The following is an 18571-nucleotide window of genomic DNA, read 5'->3' as shown; positions in this document are numbered from 1 at the left end:
AAGAAAGAAACATACATTTTTGGTTTTTTAAAAAAATATATATGCAATATTAGTATTCTTTGAAGACTGAAAGTTGCTTTGTTACTTTGGGAACATAAAATGCAGCACACATAAATTGGTTTGACATAAAAATATCAGGTTGGATGTATTAAAAGTACAGCTTATTCAGAAAAAAATAGCAAATCAAATTTACTTCTAAAATTTACTTCTAAAATTTTATATTTTTGTTACAAAAGGAACAACAAGATCCTGAAATGTAAAGAACACTTGAACTATAAGGAACCTCTTTTGCTAATTTATGATAGAAGGTAGGGCTGCCAATCTCCAGGTGGGGTCAGCAAAGGGTTCATTGAAGTTTCAAAATGATCAGACTTGTCTTTGTTAAAAACTAAGTTTCATTTATTGATTACAACAATGTTACTCTCTACATGGATTCATTGAAACTGATAACAGATAGCTCGAACCATTGGCATTTATGTATACACTTCAAAGGCTTTGGCTTTAAACTACTTCTCATAATAAAACTACAGTTGCTCCTGCAAGTAACACTTTCACCCGCCAACTTATCTCCCACCGGTGATGGTTACATTCTCCCCCTTGGTGATGTCCTTGCTTTGCTCGGGAGGCGCCAGAGCGGCTAGCTGAGCGTTTTGCACTTCAAAGGCCCTACTGGCCTCTGGAGTTTTGGCAGCCTCCATTCCCACTCCTCTTTCCTTTCTTGCAGGGCACATAGGTTAGTGGCATAGCATTTTATTCAGTGATGATGTTAGTAAGCATGGATTAAATATATCCATAAAGCAAAGAGACTTCAATGAAGCATTGCCTGACAGGTGGGGGCAGGGGGTCCCCTGGTTTGGAGATCCTCCCCCCGCTTCAGGGTCATCAGAAAGCGGGGGAGAGGCTCTGGGGGGCTGTTTTTTTAAGGTAGACATACCAAATTTTCAACATACCATCCAGTACCTCTCCCCAAAACACCCTCCAAGTTTCAAGAAGATTGGACCAGGGGGTCCAATTCTATGAGCCCCAAAAGAAGGTGCTCCTATCCAAATGGAGGGAAGACATTTAAAAGGTGTGCTGTCCTTTTAAATGTGATGGCCAGAACTCCCTTGGGAGTTCAATTATGCTTATCATGCCCTTGCTCCTGACTCTATCCCCAGTGTCTCCTGCCTCCACCCCCAAAGTCCCCAGATGTTTCTTGAATTGGACTTGGCAACCCTAATAGCAGGCAACCCCTCCTAGAAAAACTGCATTGTATCCTCCTCAGTATTGTCCATCATTTGGATTGATTTGATATTTTATGTAAAGATCTTCATGGACTTTTTTGTTTTTGAAAATAATATTTTTTGTACAATGCAATCCTAAGGGAGGGCACAAAAGTGATGTGGGAGCTGACTTACCCGCACACTGGTGTATTACAGTTACATCAATGTAAGTCCAATCACATGGATGTAAATGGCACTTATGTTGGCACAGGGCTACTGGAATGGCCTGTTGCTCACAAGTGCTGGCAGAAGGGCAGAGTGGCTGGCCATCAGCATGACAGAGGTGCAGGTCGCCATGGCATTGTAGGATGGGGAGGTGTTGGGGGCGTGGCCAAAGTTAGTTGGCTTCTTGAATCCTTTCATCCCTGGAATGCCCCCTGCAAGAGATGGAAAGTTACAACAACAAAAAGCATGGTGTAGTCCATTGGTGCCCATGGATCACGAAAATAAAATCTTCCCCTGCTGCGGAATCCCTGCCATTAGCCTTGGATATCCTGAGAAAGCCAACTGTGGGCTCAGCCAATCTCCCTGCTCCCTGGGGGAGCCAAGCCCCCTCCCCAGCATTCTACAAAAACATCTGCTTGTGCCTCACAGGGTACATGGCACAGAACTCTGTCTTGGAGCTCCCTGCCATGTGGACTTAGAGCAAGGGACAAGGCACTTAGGTAGTGATTGATGCACAGAGAGGGCACTTAGCACTACAGGGCAAGCACTTTGACAGATAAGGAGGAGAGTGAGGTCTATACTCTGTGGCTAACTTCTCCCATTTCAGAATCCCAACAGGTACCAGATCTTCAGAGGTTTAATGCACAAGGGCACTTGCTTACAGACAGGTTCGCACAGGCAATCAACCCAGACTTGCATCTCCACTCCCCTCATTTGAGGTTGGGTTGTGTGACAGTGCTTCCAGCACTCAAACCTGGCATAAACTTCAGGCATGGAGCAGCACAAGCCATGGCCACTTGTTGCCTCAGCCTCTTTATGCTATGGGAAAACCTCCCCAGGAAGTTTTCCATGAGATGGTCTGTCCTTTGCCTGGTCCCCACCTTTGGCAGGGCACAGGGTGTGTCTATGGGTGGGTGGGTGGGTGGGGGGACTTGCAGCTGCTCTGCTGCTTGTGCTGAGCCAGCTCAGCACCTGTCCCTTTAAATCATCCCCTTGCCAAAACACAGCCTTGGGCCACAGCTGCACAGCTGATGGATTGCAAGCAACCCAGTAGCACTTCAACCCAGGACTGGTGAGTCTGAGTTGGCTGCTTCCATTGTGTGTCTCATAGGCGTGTGTGTGTGTGTGTGTGTGTGTGGCAACCTCTCCCCCTTGGGGCTGCCTTTGCCAACCCTGTTAGGACAGAACATCTGTGGCTGAGGCTGGCATGGAACTCCTGCCTGCCATGGATCTATGTCGCTGTCTTGCAGGTGGAGATTCAACAGAGAGGCTTCCAAGTGTGATGAGTCTCACCCCCCACACTCTACTCAGTCAGCTGTTCCAGTCCTCCCCTAGAAAGCCTACCTGAGTTCCACCTGGGACACTGTCCCACTTAGGCTCCGGCCATGCCAGCTATCCTCAGTCCCCAGGGGATCGTGGTGTCACCCATTGTCATGGATTCCAGTGCAATAAAGTCTGTGTTGTGGTCCAACTCTGTCTCTGCTGCGTGGTTTCTGCTACATAGCCAGAGCTCCATACCTCTCCCCACCCCATCTGCCACTCCTGTGGGCTGCCCAAGGGAATGTCTAAGAGGGAGGACTGGCTTGCCTTGTGAGCTGCTGTGTGATTGGGGGGGGGAGTGTCCAGAAGGTGAATGAGCTGCCTCATTGCACTAGCTATGGTCTGTGTTATGTATTGAACATAAGTTACCCGGCCGCATGGCGATCGCTACTGAAGGCAACCCCCTGGGTCCCCGGATGGAGCTCGCCATTCGCCCTGCCCATCTAGATCTGTGGCAGGAAGTTTGATCGACCAGGATTGGCCTGGTCGGATGAGGGGGTTGTTCCGGGTACTGTATATAAGCGGGGCCCGGCCTGCGTGTTCTCTCTCTTGTAATGTGCTACTGAATAAACTATGTTGCCTTCAAACCGTCCCGGTTCTCAGTATATTACAGTCTGGGAGCTAGGGGGTGGCCTTGGGACAGATGCATCCCCTCAGCGTGACCGACTTCCTGGGGTTGTTGTGCTTGCAGAACAGAGGAGAGGGGAATGATGCACTGGGGGGGTGCGGGTCGCTGATGGAGTGAGGGCATTGCAGTCTGCAGAGGCTCCTAACTCTTTGTCTGCTCCAGGCTAGGGCTTCTCTGGCACCTGGTGGGGGAGAGCATCTGCACACATAACAGGGGATGGCACTGAGTCAGTGTTGGGGGGAGCCATGGCAGGGGGAGGACTCAAAGTATTTGCCAGGAGCTTACCCGTAGAACATGCTGGCATGCAGGGAAAGTGGATTACTTTGGCCATGTGCCTGTCATTGGCCCAGGTCTCTGTCAGGGGGCAGGGTGGGAGAGGCGATTGAGCTTTCTGGAGCTGCCTCTCTTTGCCCTGACTGTCATGTGCAATGGCATTTGCCCCAGGACTGACCAATCCTATTGTTCCAAAGTGCCCCCATGCTGCTGCCCCTACCTCAACAGTACACCAGGAGGCCATGCTATAGCAGAATCACCATAGTGACAGCCTTGCAAGCATCCAGCTATGCTTTCTTGCAAGCAGCCTTCCCTCCGCCCCAGCAAAATTTGGACTAGTGGCACCTGAGTTCCATGGTGGCTGAGCACTCCAACGTAGGTGTAACTCAGGATTGCTCTACCATGTATGATAGTAGGTAGGGGCACAACAATATATATGAAAACCTTGTCATAAACATAGATTCAGATGGGTAGCTGTGGTAGTCTGTAGCAATAGAACTAAGTATGAGGACAGTGGTACTTGTTAGACCAACAAAGTTTTATTTGGGTATAAATTTTTGTGTGCACACACACTTTGTCAAATACAGAGCATATATCTAAGTATCTGAAGAAATGTGACACACAAGAAAGCTTATATCCGATTTAAACTTTGTTGGTCTTAAAGATGTCACTGGACTCAAACTGACTCAAACTTGGTTCTATTCTCATAAACATGTTATTTATCATTGTAATAATAATAATAATAATAATAATAATAATAATAATAATAATAAATTTATTTTTGTATCCCGCCCTCCCCCGCCAAAGGCGGGCTCAGGGCGGCTCACAGACATGGAATTCCATGATTCAAGTAAAACAATGTAAACAACAATTTTAAATATAAACAATTACATAATAAATTATTTAAAATAGCTAAAATAGATAAGATAGGTGCTATAAATTACTATAAGTCATAATATCCACAAGATGGTTAAATGGCTACACGTCAGATTAGTCAGGTTCTGTCTCAAAGGCAAGCTGGAAAAGAAATGTTTTGCAAGCCCTGCGGAATTGGTTCAAGTCCCGCAGGGCTCGTACCATCTCTGGAAGATGATTCCACCATCGAGGGGCCATTACTGAGAAGGCTTGCTCCCTGGTTGTCTTCAATCTAGCCTCTCTTGGCCCAGGGATTGTTAGAAGATTTTGAGAGCTAGATCTCAGTGCTCTCTGGGGAACATATGGGGAGAGGCGGTCCCTTAGGTAGGCAGGTCCTTGGCCATATAGGGCTTTAAAGGTAATGACCAGCACTTTATAGTGAACACGGTACACAACCGGCAGCCAATACAGATCCCGCAGCCCAGGCCGCACATGTTCCCACCGTGGTAGTCCCACTAGCAGCCTGGCCGCCGCGTTCTGGACTACCTGAAGTTTCCGTGTTCGGTATAAGGGCAGCCCCATGTAGAGGGCATTGCAGTAGTCTAGTCTCGAGGTGACCGTTGCATGGATCACAGTTGCTAGGTCGCTGCGCTCCAAGAAGGGAGCCAACTGCCTCGCCCTCTTGAGGTGAAAGAAGGCGGATCTAGCAGTGGCAGCTATCTGGGCCTCCATCGATAAAGAGGATTCCAGTAGCACTCCCAGGCTCTTGACTTTGCGCACTGGTATCAGTGGCGCACCGTCGAAAGCCGGTAGGGTAATCTCCCCTCCCGGTCCGCCGCGGCCCACGCAAAGGACCTCAGTCTTCGCTGGATTCAACTTCAGCCCGCTCAGTCTGAGCCAGTCAGCCACGGCTTGCAACGCCCGGTCCAAATTTATAGGGACATCGCCAGCCCGGCCGTCCATCAGTAGATAGAGCTGGGTGTCATCTGCATATTGATGACAACCCAGCCCATACCTCCGTGCAATCTGGGCAAGGGGGCGCATAAAGATGTTGAACAACATCGGGGAGAGAACTGCCCCCTGAGGCACCCCACAGTGAAGTGGGTGCCTCTGAGACAGCTCCCCCCCAATTGCCACCCTTTGTCCCCGACCTTCAAGAAAGGAGGAGAGCCACTGTAAGGCTAGCCCCCGAATTCCTGCGTCAGCGAGGCGGCGGGTCAGCAGCCGATGGTCGACCATATCGAACGCAGCCGATAGGTCTAGCAACAGCAATACTGCCGAGCCGCCTCGGTCCAGTTGTCGTCGGAGGTCATCCATGAGGGCGACCAAGACTGTTTCCGTCCCATGGCCCGGGCGAAAGCCGGACTGGCATGGGTCTAAGGTGGAAGCGTCCTCCAAAAAATCCTGTAACTGCAGCGCCACAGCCCTCTCAATAATTTTGCCCCAAAAGGGCAAATTTGAGACCGGTCGGTAGTGTGCCAATTCGGCCAGGTCTGATGAAGCTTTTTTCAGGAGAGGGCGGACCAATGCCTCTTTCAGGGGTGTTGGGAAAGCACCCTCTGAAAGAGATAGATTTATAATATCCCATATAGGATATCTTAATTCCTCCTGGCAGGCCTTAATTAGCCAGGAGGGGCATGGGTCCAGATCGCAAGTTGTGGATCGTGCAGTGCCAAGAATTCTGTCAACCTCCTCCAAGCTGAGCGGGTTGAAGCAATCCAGGGTTAAATCAGAAGACACGCATTGGGCTTCGAGTTCGCTTACTGCATCCAAGTTGGCAGGGCAGTCGTGGCAGAGCGATTGGACCTTATCAGCAAAGAATTTCGCAAAAGCCTCACAGTCAATCTCCAATTCCTTAGCTTTTGAGTTGCCCTGTGGCAATGTAGTAAGGTTCCGAATTATTCTAAATAATTGGGCCGGGCGCTAATTTGCAGATGCGATCTTGGCCGCAAAGTATGTTTTCTTTGCGGCCTTGATTGCCATCTCATAGGACTTCATAAACTTCCTATAAGATGTTCTAGTCGCTTCGTCACGAGTACGCCGCCATTGCCTCTCTAGCCGTCTAAGGCCTTGTTTCAGCTGGCGTAATTCCGGGGTATACCACGGGGCCAGCTTAGTCTGAGGTCGCAGAGGGCGCCGAGGTGCGATCTCCTCGATGGCCCTAGAGAGCCGGCTATTCCAGGTCTCAATCAGGTCATTGAGGGAGTCGCCAGAGGGCCAGGGATCCCGCAGAGCCATCTGGAACCGTTCCGGGTCCATTTGGCTCCGTGGGCGAGCCATAATCGGCTCCTCGCCTGAACAGGTTTGGGGAGGCATATCTACACGGGCCTTGAGGGCGAAGTGATCCGACCATGGCACCGCCTCTGCAGTTATATCGCTCACTACTATCCCAGCCGCAAAGATCAGGTCTAACATGTGTCCGGCCTGGTGGGTGGGGGTTACAACAAATTGAGAGAGTCCCAGTGTCGCCATGGAAGACACTAGGTCCGCTGCCTGACTGGAGGATGGGTCATCAGCATGGACGTTGAAGTCACCCAGGATTATCAACCTTGGGTGCTCCAGCGCCCAGCCTGTCGCCGCCTCAAGCAGGGACGGTAAGGCGTTGGCTGGTGCGTTAGGCGTACGGTACACCAGCCAGATCGCCAACCCCTCTCTATCCTCCTACGCCAGACCGGCACATTCAATACCCTCAATCTTTGGGGCCGGGAGCGCCCTGAAGGAGTAAGCCTCCCGTTGTAAAAGAAAATATTCCATAATCCATCCCCCCCCCCCATTTTTCAGGGGGGAAATGGCCCTCTCACTTTTCTGTGTTTTTTTTTCCCCCTGGGCCTCATTTCTACAGTGAAGTAAATTAAATAAATAGGTCTGCCATTTTAATTTAATGAAATTATTTGCCTTTGGATGTGGCCAAAGGGAACCCAAGAGGGACCCAGGAACAGGCAGCCATTGATTTCAGTGGCTTCCCTTTCCCCAGACACTACGAAGTATCCTTTCTACCCCACATCTCTCTCTGCCTGATTGTTGGAGTAGTATTTCCATGGAAACCCTTTATTTCCCAGAGGCTTTTATAACTTTATGACCCCATGGCCCTGCGGTTGGGTGGCGGGAATTCAGAGTAGGCGGGGGGGGGAGAGGCATTGAACTGCAGTTGGCTTGAGAAAAAGAAATGGACCATGCTGTAAATAAATCAGGATCATAAAGGCTGGGATTCTCCTGGAAGCCCACTTTCTCCTGTAGGATCTTTGACTGACCCTGTCCTATAACCAAGCCAGAAGGCCATTTTTCCTCCTGTCTGGCCTTGGCTGCCTTTTCTGTTGGTTATCCAGACTGGCAATTTTTGCTGCCAGTCTGCAGAATCTGTCTAATGCTGTTGCACTTTTCCAATAATGAGCTCAGGGCAGCATCTGTGGTTTTTTCTGTCCTAATTTATCCTTACAATAACCCTGTAAAGTAGACTAAAATATTGTGTTCCATTTTGAACAATTTAAGAAGGATATAGGCAAGCTGGAACATGTCCAGAGGAGGGCAACAAAGATGGTGAGGGGTCTGGAGACCAAGTACTATGAGGAAAGGTTGAAGGAGTTGGGTATATTTAGCCTGGAGAGGTGGTGAATGAGAGGTGATATGATCACTATCTTCAAATACTTGGATGATGCAGAATTGTTTTCTGTTGGCCTGTTGAAATTAAATCAAAAGAGTTTCTTGCTAAACATTAGGAAGAACTTCCTGACAGTTGCAATGGTTCCTTAGTGGAACACGCTTCTTCCTTGGGAGGTGGTGGGCTCTGCTTCCTTGGAGGTTTTTAAACAGAGGCTACATGGCCATCTGACAGCAATGCTGATTCTGTGAATTCGGCAGATCATGAGAATGGGTTTGGGAAGGGATGTATCAGTGCTTCATTCTTGTGACCCTTTCATACATGCCTAAGGAAATGCTGATTGCCACTTTGGGATCAGCCAGCAATTTTTCTCAATGCCAGTTGTTGTCATCTTTCTTTCTTTCTTTCTTTCTTTCTTTCTTTCTTTCTTTCTTTCTTTCTTTCTTTCTTTCTTTCTTTCTTTCTTTCTTTCTTTCTTTCTTTCTTTCTTTCTTTCTTTCTTTCTTTCTTTCTTTCTTTCTTTCTTTCTTTCTTTCTTTCTCTGCAAATGATTTTTCTCTGCAAATGTGCCTGAGACTTAGCTGTCCTGATTGGAATGGTCGAGCCGACCGGAGAGGGCAGTGCGGAGGCCGGGCCGACGCCGGAGAGAGGAGCACGGCGTGGTGCGGGCCAGCGCGACGGGAGGCTTTTGGTGCCGGGGTGCGAGGATTACCGCAGCCGCTTGGGCTGACGCCGGGGTAGAGCCGAGGCGCGGCCGCGGGCTGGCATAAGAGAGGGGCCGAAGAAAGGACAGCGTGGGTCGGTGTGACGAGGAGGAGGTGGTGAGCGGAGCGTGTAGTGTGGTTGGGGCTGTTGTGAGCAGAGGTGGAAAGTTTCTGGGGTTGGCGGGTTGAGCGGAGGAGTGGGTGGTCCCGGGGCGTAGGCCTTGGCGAGCATCCTAGCCTCTGTTCTGTCCTGCCCCCCACCACCCCACCCCCCCCTCCCCACTCTCGCTCCTGATCCCGTCCTTACCCTCGGCTCCTTCCCACCCTCCCCCGCCCCCCGTGGCGAGACCAGCAACAGAGAACAACTGGATGCCCTGACCGTGAAGTCCTATACAGCTCAGATGCCTGATGTGTGGGGGAAAATTGCAGCCGTCATCTCTGCCCTAAGAAACTCCATCTGAGAACTGTATATAAAAATCGCCCCGCACTTTAAGGTCTATACCTAGGAACTGCCCTGGCACTTTAAACATCGCACCAGCACTTTATGAACGCTGTGATACGTCATAGACATTTATGCACCTTGGCAACCAGTTTTGACTCTTAACATCAGTCAATAGTATCTAAGTGCAATATCCCATTCCACCTGCCTGCTTTTAGCCTCACTTCCCTTGTTCAATGACTACTAATTGGATTTATTATTAACTTTATTAGGAATTGGTATATTGATTAGCAATCAGGTTATTATGTATTATGTATGTATTTATTTATTTAAATACATATTGATTGATTATTTACTTATTTGTATTAGCACTTCAGTTTGGATTAGAAGGGGGGACTCAATTTTACGATGTGCTAAAAGATTATTAAATTGACCAATCAGTTAGAGAGGGATAAATTGACCCGATTAGATTACAGTGAGTCAGATAATTGGGAACTGAGGGTGGAGGGTGGATTAGGGATTATTTGCACTTTGATTTTAGATAACTAGTCAGGGGAGAACGGCCTATTATAGATTATAAGATCATACTGGAACATAGCTGTGGATGCCTGGCCAAGGGATTCCAGTGCTCCTGGGGAGGGGAAGGTATGACGGTGGAAGGGAACGGAGGAGCAAGGGAAGGGGACCGAGACAAAACAGTGCTCGGCCCCCTTCCAGTCTACTTCCCATCCCAACGGTGACAGGTAGTGGAACCAGGAGGGATTGCCCGCGCCCGTCATTGGTGTTATGCAATGCCAGGTCTATAAATAATAAGACCGAGACTCTGAGAGACTTCCTGCTTCGGCAGGACGCAGACCTGGCTTGCGTGACCGAGACCTGGGTACAAGAGGGAGAGACAGTGGCTCTCTCCCAGATGACTCCCCCAGGTTACTCGGTCTTTCACCAATCATGGGCTAGCGGGTGGGGGGGAGGGGTGGCGGTATTCATACGGGAGGATTACTCCTTCTGGGCTCTCCCGGCCCCAACGATCGATGGCGTTGAATGTGTTGGCCTAGCGTGGGATGTCGGAGAGGGGTTGGCGATCTGGCTGGTGTACCTAACGCACCAGCCAGCGCCTTACCATCCCTGATGGAGGCGGCGTCGGGCTGGGCGTTGGAGTACCCGAGGCTGGTAGTCTTGGGCGACTTCAATGTCCACGCCGATGACGCGGCCTCTAATCGGGCAATGGACCTAGTGTCTTCCATGGCGACACTGGGACTCTCTCAACTTGTTACGACTCCTACGCATCAGGCGGGACACACATTGGACCTGATCTTTCAAGTGAACGATATCGCAACGGAGGCGGTGCCATGGTCGGATCACTTAGTTCTCAAGGCTCGTATGGAGATGCCACACCAACCCTGTAAGGGCGGGGAGCCTATTTTGGCTCGCCCGCAGGGCCTGGTGGACCCGGAATGGTTCCAGATAGCCCTTCGGGACCCCTGGTCCTCTGGCGATTCCCTTGACGCCCTAGTCGAGGCCTGGCAAGATTGGCTGTCTGGGGCAATCAACGAGATCGCACCTTTACGTCCTCTGCACCCTCGTTCGAAGCTGGCTCCATGGTATACCTTGGAGTTACACCAGCTAAAACAAGGGCTTAGACGACTAGAGAGGCAGTGGCGGCGCACTCGTGATGAAGTGGCGAGAACATCCTATAGATCGTTTATGAGGTCTTATGAGATGGCACTCAAGGCTGCGAAGAAAGACTACTTTGCAGCCAAGATAGCGTCTGCAAATTCGCACCCGGCTCAATTGTTTAGAATAATTGGAGATTTAACTACACTGCCTCAGGGCAGGCCAAATGTTAGAGAATTGGAAATAGGCTGTGAGGCTTTTGCGAAATTTTTTGCAGACAAAATCACGTCGCTCCGCCAGGACCTGCCCATCACATTGGATACAGTACATGAACTGAAGGCTCCGTGCCTGTCTTCTGGTTTAGTCTTGGATCATTTCGACCCACTCAGCCTGGAGGAAGTCGATGGAATTTTCTCTTCTGCATGCCCAACAACTTGTGATTTGGACCCGTGCCCCTCTTGGCTGATTAAACCTTGCCTGAGGGAGCTTGGATGCCCTTTACGGGACATAAATAGATCCCTCTTGGAGGGGCGCTTTCCAACACCCCTAAAAGAGGCCCTGGTCCGCCCCCTCCTGAAAAAGATTACAGCAGACCCGGCCGAATTGGCGAACTACCGGCGAACTCCAAGTTACCGTTTTTAGGTAAAATTATAGAGAGGGCAGTGGCGTTGCAGTTGCAGGGCTTTCTGGATGACGCTTCCATCCTGGACCCTTGCCAGTCCAGCTTTCGCCCAGGTCATGGGACGGAGACAGTGCTGGTTGCCTTAGCGGATGACCTCCAGCAGCATCTGGATCGAGGCGGTGTGGCGGTGCTGATGTTGTTAGACCTGTCGGCTGCGTTCGACATGGTCGACCACCGGCTACTGACCCGCCGCCTCACCGATGTCGGGGTTCGGGGGTTGGCCTTACAATGGCTTTCCTCCTTCCTCGAGGATCGGGGACAAAGGGTGGCAATCGGGGGAGAGCTTTCCCAGAGACGCACACTACACTGTGGGGTGCCTCAGGGAGCAGTTCTATTGCCGATGCTATTTAATATCTATATCTATATTGGGTGTCACCAATATGCAGATGACACCCAGCTCTATTTGCTAATGGACGACCGGCCTGGATGCGTCCCAGGGAATTTGGACCTGGCACTGCAGGATGTGGCAACTTGGTTAAGACTGAGTCGGCTGAAACTGAATCCAGCGAAGACAGAGGTCCTTTGCTTGAGTCGGGGCCCTCTGGGAGGAGAAATATCTCTCCCGGTTTTTGACGGGGCGCCGCTGATGGTGGCGCACTGGGTCAAGAGCCTGGGAGTTCTACTGGAGCCTTCATTATCAGTGGAGGCCCAGATAGCAGCCACAGCCAAGTCAGCCTTTTTTCATCTGAGGCGGGCGAGGCAGCTGGCTCCCTTCCTAGAGCGTCAGGACCTGGCAACAGTGATCCATGCAACGGTCACCTCGAGATCAGATTACTGTAATGCCCTCTACATGGGGCTGCCTCTGTGCCGAACCCGGAAGCTGCAGCTAGTGCAGAACGCGGCCGCTAGACTACTGCTGGGGCTCCCAAAGTGGGAGCACATACGGCCAGGACTGCGTGAACTGCACTGGCTGCCAGTTACTTACCGGATTCATTACAAAGTGCTGGTCATCACCTTTAAAGCCCTATATGGCCGAGGACCTGCCTACCAGAGATCACTGAGGTCAGCAGGGAAGAACCTGCTGACTATCCCCGGGCCAAAAGAAGTAAAACTTCAAAGTACCCGTAACCGGGCTTTTTCTGTTATGACCCCATAGTTATGGAACCAACTTCCAGAAGAAATGCGAGCCCTGCGGGACCTTGAGCAATTCCACAGGGCCTGTAAGACTAGTTTGTTTCGAATGGCCTTCACAGACTAGAACTGCTAATTAAGTTCGCCATCTAGATAATAGCACAATGTAATTTTACTGTTTTAGAATTTTAATAGTTTTAATTATTATTGTTTATAATGTTTTTGTACTATGTTTATTGAACTTTGTTGTTAGCCGCCCTCCTGCATTGTGCAGGGGATTGGACTAGATGACCCTGGAGGTCCCTTCCAATGCTGTGATTTAGTGTTTTTGCATGCCTGGAGCAGTAACTCCTGCACAGATCCAACAGACAGATGCATTTGTCTCTTGCCTTGAAGTCCTTTGAAAAATATATTTATTTCCAGGTCACTGCACCCACCGACATATAGCGCCCCTTGTGCTATTTCTCCTGACATACGTCATGTTAAATTGGTTTCCATCTGAAGCCAGCACCTCTGATTCTGTCGCATGCAATAAGGGAACTTCTTGTGCAGTTCCATAGAAGCGATTGCTTGACACATCCTCTTCTCTGTTACCTTGTCACTCCTCTGATTATTCCTACTGTTGGCCTGTCATGTTTTAATTGTTTTGCTGAGAGGACCCCTATATTTGAAAGAAAGGCTGGGTATTTTGTGGGTGGAGATACTATATCCCCATATTTAGATATGTGTGTATTAAAGGCTACCTGATTGAACCAGAAATCTTCCCAAGATCTGGGAATGCTTCTAGAGAGCCAGTTTGGTGTAGTGGTTAAGTGTGAGGACTCTTATCTGGAAGAACCGGGTTTGATTCCCCACTCCTCCACTTCCAGCTGCTGGAATGCCTTGGGTCAGCCATAGCTATCGCAGGAGTTGTCCTTGAAAGGACAACTGCTGTAAGAGCTCTCTCAGCCCCACCTACCTCACAGGGTGTCTGTTGTTGGGGGGGGGAGGTAAAAGAGATTGTTAGCCGCTCTGAGACTCTGAGATTCAGAGTGTAGGGCAGGGTATACACCCAATATCATCACCATCACCACCACCACCACCTTCTTCTGTCATCATCTCTAGCCTAGTCATTACTGTTTGCACTTCCTTTTCTGAAATCTAAAAGCTGCAGAACAAAAAAAGACCAAGGTCTCATTCTCTTTATTATTGCAGCACAGGGAAGGTCTTAGAGTTCTCAACCTCCAGGTGGGACCTGAAGTTTTCCCAGAATCTCCAGGCTGCAAAAACCAGTTCTCTTGGAGAAAATGGCGACTGCAAAGGGCAGACTCTATGGCATCCCCACCCCAAACTCCACCCTCCACAACAACAACTGGCCCCAGATCTCAAGGAATTCCCAAGTGAGAACTGGCAACCCCAAAGTCTGGTTAGTGTGCCCAACAAGGACTTGGTTTCAGATCCCAACAATCCACAGTGGGTGATCTTGGGCTCATGGGTGAATAGGCTCAGTTGTCCTGTCACAGAATATAAAGATATAACTGTAGTTTGTGTGAGTTATCTGTATGGGGGCTGCTCCACTAATTACAGTCAGTCACAGTTCAGAAATCATGAGCTGCAGGTGGTTGCTCTTCCACTAATCCTAACCTACCTAAAAGTGTCTTTCTGAGAAAAAAAAGACAAAGGGAAAATTATGTTCCCTGGCAGAAGGGTAGGGCACAGGGTTGCCAGCTCTGGATTGGGAAATACATGGGGATTTGTGGGGGGAGGGGGGAGCTTGAGGAGGGTGGGGTTTGGAAAGGGGAGGGGCTTCAATGGAGTATAATGCTGTAGCATCCAGCTTCTAAATCAGCCATCTGCTCTAGGTGAACTGATCTCTGTAACATGGAAACAGGGCTGGCTCTTCCACTAGGAAAATTACGCATTTGCCTAGGGTGCTGGCCCTGCGGGGGCACAAAATCGGCGCCCCCCCCCCACTGGTAGAGGCCTTCTTTGCAGTCTTTTTCCTGCTTGCCCCGTCTCTTTCTCTTTGCCACCACCTTTCTCCCGATGGCCCCCATCTCTCTCTCTTCAACACTGCTTTCTCCTTCTCTCCCCGTCTCTCTCCATTCCCCACTGCCTTTCTCCTGCTCACCTCTTTTCTCTCTCTTCCCCACTGCCTTTCTCTAGCTCATCCCATCTCTCTCCCTTCCCCACTGCCTTTTTCCTACTCACCTCTTCTCTCTCTCTTCACCGCTGCCTTTCTCCTGCTTGCCCCTTCTCTCTCTCTCTTCCCCACTGCCTTTCTTCTGATCGCCCCTTCTCTCGCTCTTCCCCACTGCCTTTCTTCTGATCGCCCCTTCTCTCGCTCTTCCCCACTGCCTTTCTATTGCTCACCCCTTCTCTCTCTCTTCCCACTGCCTTTCTCCTGCTCGCCCCTTCTCTCTCTTCCCCACTGCCTTTCTCCTGCTCGCCTCTTCTCTCTCTCTTCCCACAGCCTTTCTTCTGATCGCCCAATCTCTCTCTCTTCACCACTGCCTTTCTCATGCTTGCCCCTTCTCTCTCTCTCTTTCCACTGCCTTTCTTCTAATCGCCTGGTATCTCTCTCTTCACCGCTGCCTTTCTCCTGCTCGCCCCTTCTCTCTCTTCCCCACTGCCTTTCTCCTGCTTGCCCCTTCTCTCTCTCTTCCCCACTGCCTTTCTCCTGCTCGCCCCTTCTCTCTCTCTTCACCACTGCCTTTCTCCTGCTCGCCCCTTCTCTCTCTATTCACCACTGCCTTTCTCCTGCTCGCCTCTTCTCACTCTCTTCCCCACTGCCTTTCTCCTGCTCACCCCGTAGCTCTATCTTCCCCACTGCCTTTCTCCTACTCGCCCCGTCAATCTCCCTTCCGCACTGCCTTTCTCCTGCTCACCTCTTCTCTCTCTCTTCCCCACTGCCTTTCTCATGCTCCCCCCGTCTCTCTCCATTCCCCACTGCCTTTCTTCTGATCGCCCCTTCTCTCGCTCTTCCCCACTGCCTTTCTATTGCTCGCCCCATCTCTCTTCCTTCCCCACTGCCTTTCTCCTACTCACCTCTTCTCTCTCTCTTCCCCACTGCCTTTCTCATGCTCGCCCCTTCTGTTCCCACTGCCTTTCTTCTGATCCCCCCATCTCTCTCTCTTTTTCACTGCCTTTCTCCTTCTCGCCTCTTCTCTCTCTCTTCACCACTGCCTTTCTCCTTCTCACCTCTTCTCTCTTTTTCCCCAACTTCCTTTCTCCTGCTCGCCTCTTCTCTCTCTCTTCCCCACTGCATTTTTCCTGCTCGCTCCTTCTCTATCTCTTCCCCACTGCCTTTCTCCTTATCGACTCTTCTTTTTCTCTTCACCACTGCCTTTTTCTCCTGCTCGCCTCTTCTCTCTCTCTGCCCCACTGCCTTTCTCCTGCTCACCTCTTCTCTCTCTCTTCCCCACTGCCTTTCTCATGCTCGCCCCATCTCTCTCCATTCCCCAGTGCCTTTCTTCTGATCGCCCCTTCTCTCGCTCTTCCCCACTGCCGTTCTATTGCTCGCCCCATCTCTCTCCCTTCCCCACTGCCTTTCTCCTACTCACCTCTTCTCTCTCTCTTCCCCACTGCCTTTCTCAAGCTCGCCCCTTCTCTCTCTCTTCCCACTGCCTTTCTTCTGATCACCCAGTCTCTCTCTCTTCACCACTGCCTTTCTCCTGCTCGCCCCTTCTCTCTCTTCCCCACTGCCTTTCTCCTGCTCGCCCCTTCTCTCTCTCTTCACCACTGTTTTTCTCATTCTCATCTCTTCTCTCTCTCTTCACAACTGCCTTTCTCCTGCTCACCTCTTCTCACTCTCTTCCTTACTGCCTTTCTCCTGCTCGCCCCTTCTCTCTTTCTTTTCCACTGCCCTTTTCCTGCTCGCCCTTTCTCTCTCTCTTCCCCACTGCATTCCTGCTCGCTCCTCTCTATCTTCCCCACTGCCTATCTCCTGCTCAACCCTTCTCTCTATCTCTTCCCCACTGCCTTTCTCCTTATCGACTCTTCTCTTTCTCTTCACCACTGCCTTTCTCCTTCTCGCCTCTTCTCTCTCTCTTCACCACTGCCTTTCTTCTTCTCGCCTCTTCTCTCTTTTTTCCCAACTTCCTTTCTCCTGCTCGCCTCTTCTCTCTCTCTTCCCCACTGCATTTTTCCTGCTCGCTCCTTCTCTATCTCTTCCCCACTGCCTTTCTCATGCTCGCCCTTCTGTTCCCACTGACTTTCTTCTGATCGCCCCGTCTCTCCCTCTTTTTCACTGCCTTTCTCCTTCTCGCCTCTTCTCTCTTTTTTCCCAACTTCCTTTCTCCTGCTTGCCTCTTCTCTCTCTTCCCCACTGCCTTTCTCCTTATCAACTCTTCTGTTTCTCTTCACCACTGCCTTTTTCTCCTGCTCGCCTCTTCTCTCTCTCTGCCCCACTGCCTTTCTCCTGCTCCCCTTTCGCTCTTTCTTCACCACTGCCTTTCTCATGCCTGCTCCTTTGTTCCCACTGCCACCCCATCTTTATCTCTTCACCACTGCCTTTCTCCTTCTCGTCCGTTCTCTCTCTCTTCACCACTGCCTTTCTCCTGCTCGCCCCGTCTCTCTATCTTTCCCACTGCCTTTCTCCTGCTTGCCCCGTCTCTCTCTCTCTTCCCCACTGCCTTCATCCTGCTGACCCCTTCTCTCTCTCTCTTCCCCACTGCCTTTCTTCTTCTCGCCCCTTCCCTCTCTCTTCACCACTGCCTTTCTCTTGCTCGCCTCTTCTCACTCTCTTCCCCACTGCCTTTCTCCTTCTCGCCCCGTCTCTCTATCTTTCCCACTGCCTTTCTCCTGCTTGCCCCATCTCTCTCTCTTCCCCACTGCCTTTCTCATGCTCGCCCCTTCTCTTCCCACTGTCTTTCTTCTGATCACCCCGTCTCTATCTCTTCACCACTGACTTTCTCCTGCTTGCCTCTTCTCTCTCTTCACCACTGCCTTTCTCCTTCTTGCTCCTTCTCTCTCTCTTCACCACTACCTTTTTCCTGCTCGCTCCTTCTCTCTCTTCCCCACTGCCTTCATCCTGCTGACCCCTTCTCTCTTTCTCTTCCCCACTGCCTTTCTTCTTATCGACTCTTCTCTCTCTCTTCACCACTGCCTTTCTCCTGCTTGCCTCTTCTCTCTCTCTGCCCCACTGCCTTTCTCCTACTCCCCTTTCTCTCTGTCTTCCCCACTGACTTTCTCCTGCTCGCCCCTTCTCTCTCTTCACCACTGCCTTTCTCCTTCTCGCCCAGTCTCTCTCTCTTCACCACTGCCTTTCTCCTGCTCGCCTCTTCTCACTCTCTTTCCCACTGCCTTTCTCCTTCTCGCCCCGTTTCTCTAACTTACCCACTGCCTTTCTCCTACTTGCCTTGTCTCTCTCCCTTCCCCACTGCCTTTCTCCTGATCACCACTTATCTCTCTCTTCCCCAATGCCTTTCTCATGCTCGCCCCTTCTCTGTTTCTTCCCACTGCCTTTCTTCAGATCGCCCCGTCTCTCTCTCTTTCCTTGCTGCCTTTCTCATGCTCGCCCCTTCTCTCTCTCGTCCCCTTCCTTTCTTCTGATCGCCACTTCTCTCTCTTCACTACTGCCTTTCTCCTGCTCTCCCCTTCTCACTCTCTTTCCCACTGCCTTTCTCCTGCTCGCCTCTTTTCTCTCTTTTCAACACTGCCTTTCTCCTTCTCGCCTCTTCTCTCTCTCTTCACCACTGCCTTTCTCCTGCTCGCCTCTTCTATCTCTCTTCCCCACTGCCTTTCTCATGCTCACCTCTTCTGTCGCTCTTCCCACTGCCTTGCTCCTGATCCCCCCCGTATTTGTCTCTTCCCCACTGCCTTTCTCCTCGCCCCTTCTCTCTCTCTTCCTCACTGCCTATCTCCTGCTCAACCATTCTCTCTATCTCTTCCCCACTGCCTTTCTCCTTATCGACCCGTCTCTTCGTCTTCACCACTGCCTTTCTCCTGCTCGCCTCTTCTCTCTCTCGGCCCCACTGCCT

At 50.7% G+C, this 18571-nt stretch overlaps 1 protein-coding gene across 2 annotated transcripts in view; it reads left to right on the top strand.

Moving 5' to 3' along the window:
- CELF5 (CUGBP Elav-like family member 5) overlaps nt 1-18571 on the top strand; it is a 159616-nt gene that overhangs the window by 92321 nt on the left and 48724 nt on the right. The gene's annotated exons all lie outside the window — the stretch shown is intronic.

This window comes from Heteronotia binoei, chromosome 2, assembly GCF_032191835.1.
Source record: "Heteronotia binoei isolate CCM8104 ecotype False Entrance Well chromosome 2, APGP_CSIRO_Hbin_v1, whole genome shotgun sequence".
NCBI classification, from domain to species: Eukaryota; Metazoa; Chordata; class Lepidosauria; order Squamata; family Gekkonidae; genus Heteronotia; species Heteronotia binoei.
Note: the sequence above shows the minus strand (reverse complement) of the source record. Positions and strands in the feature narration are given on the sequence as shown.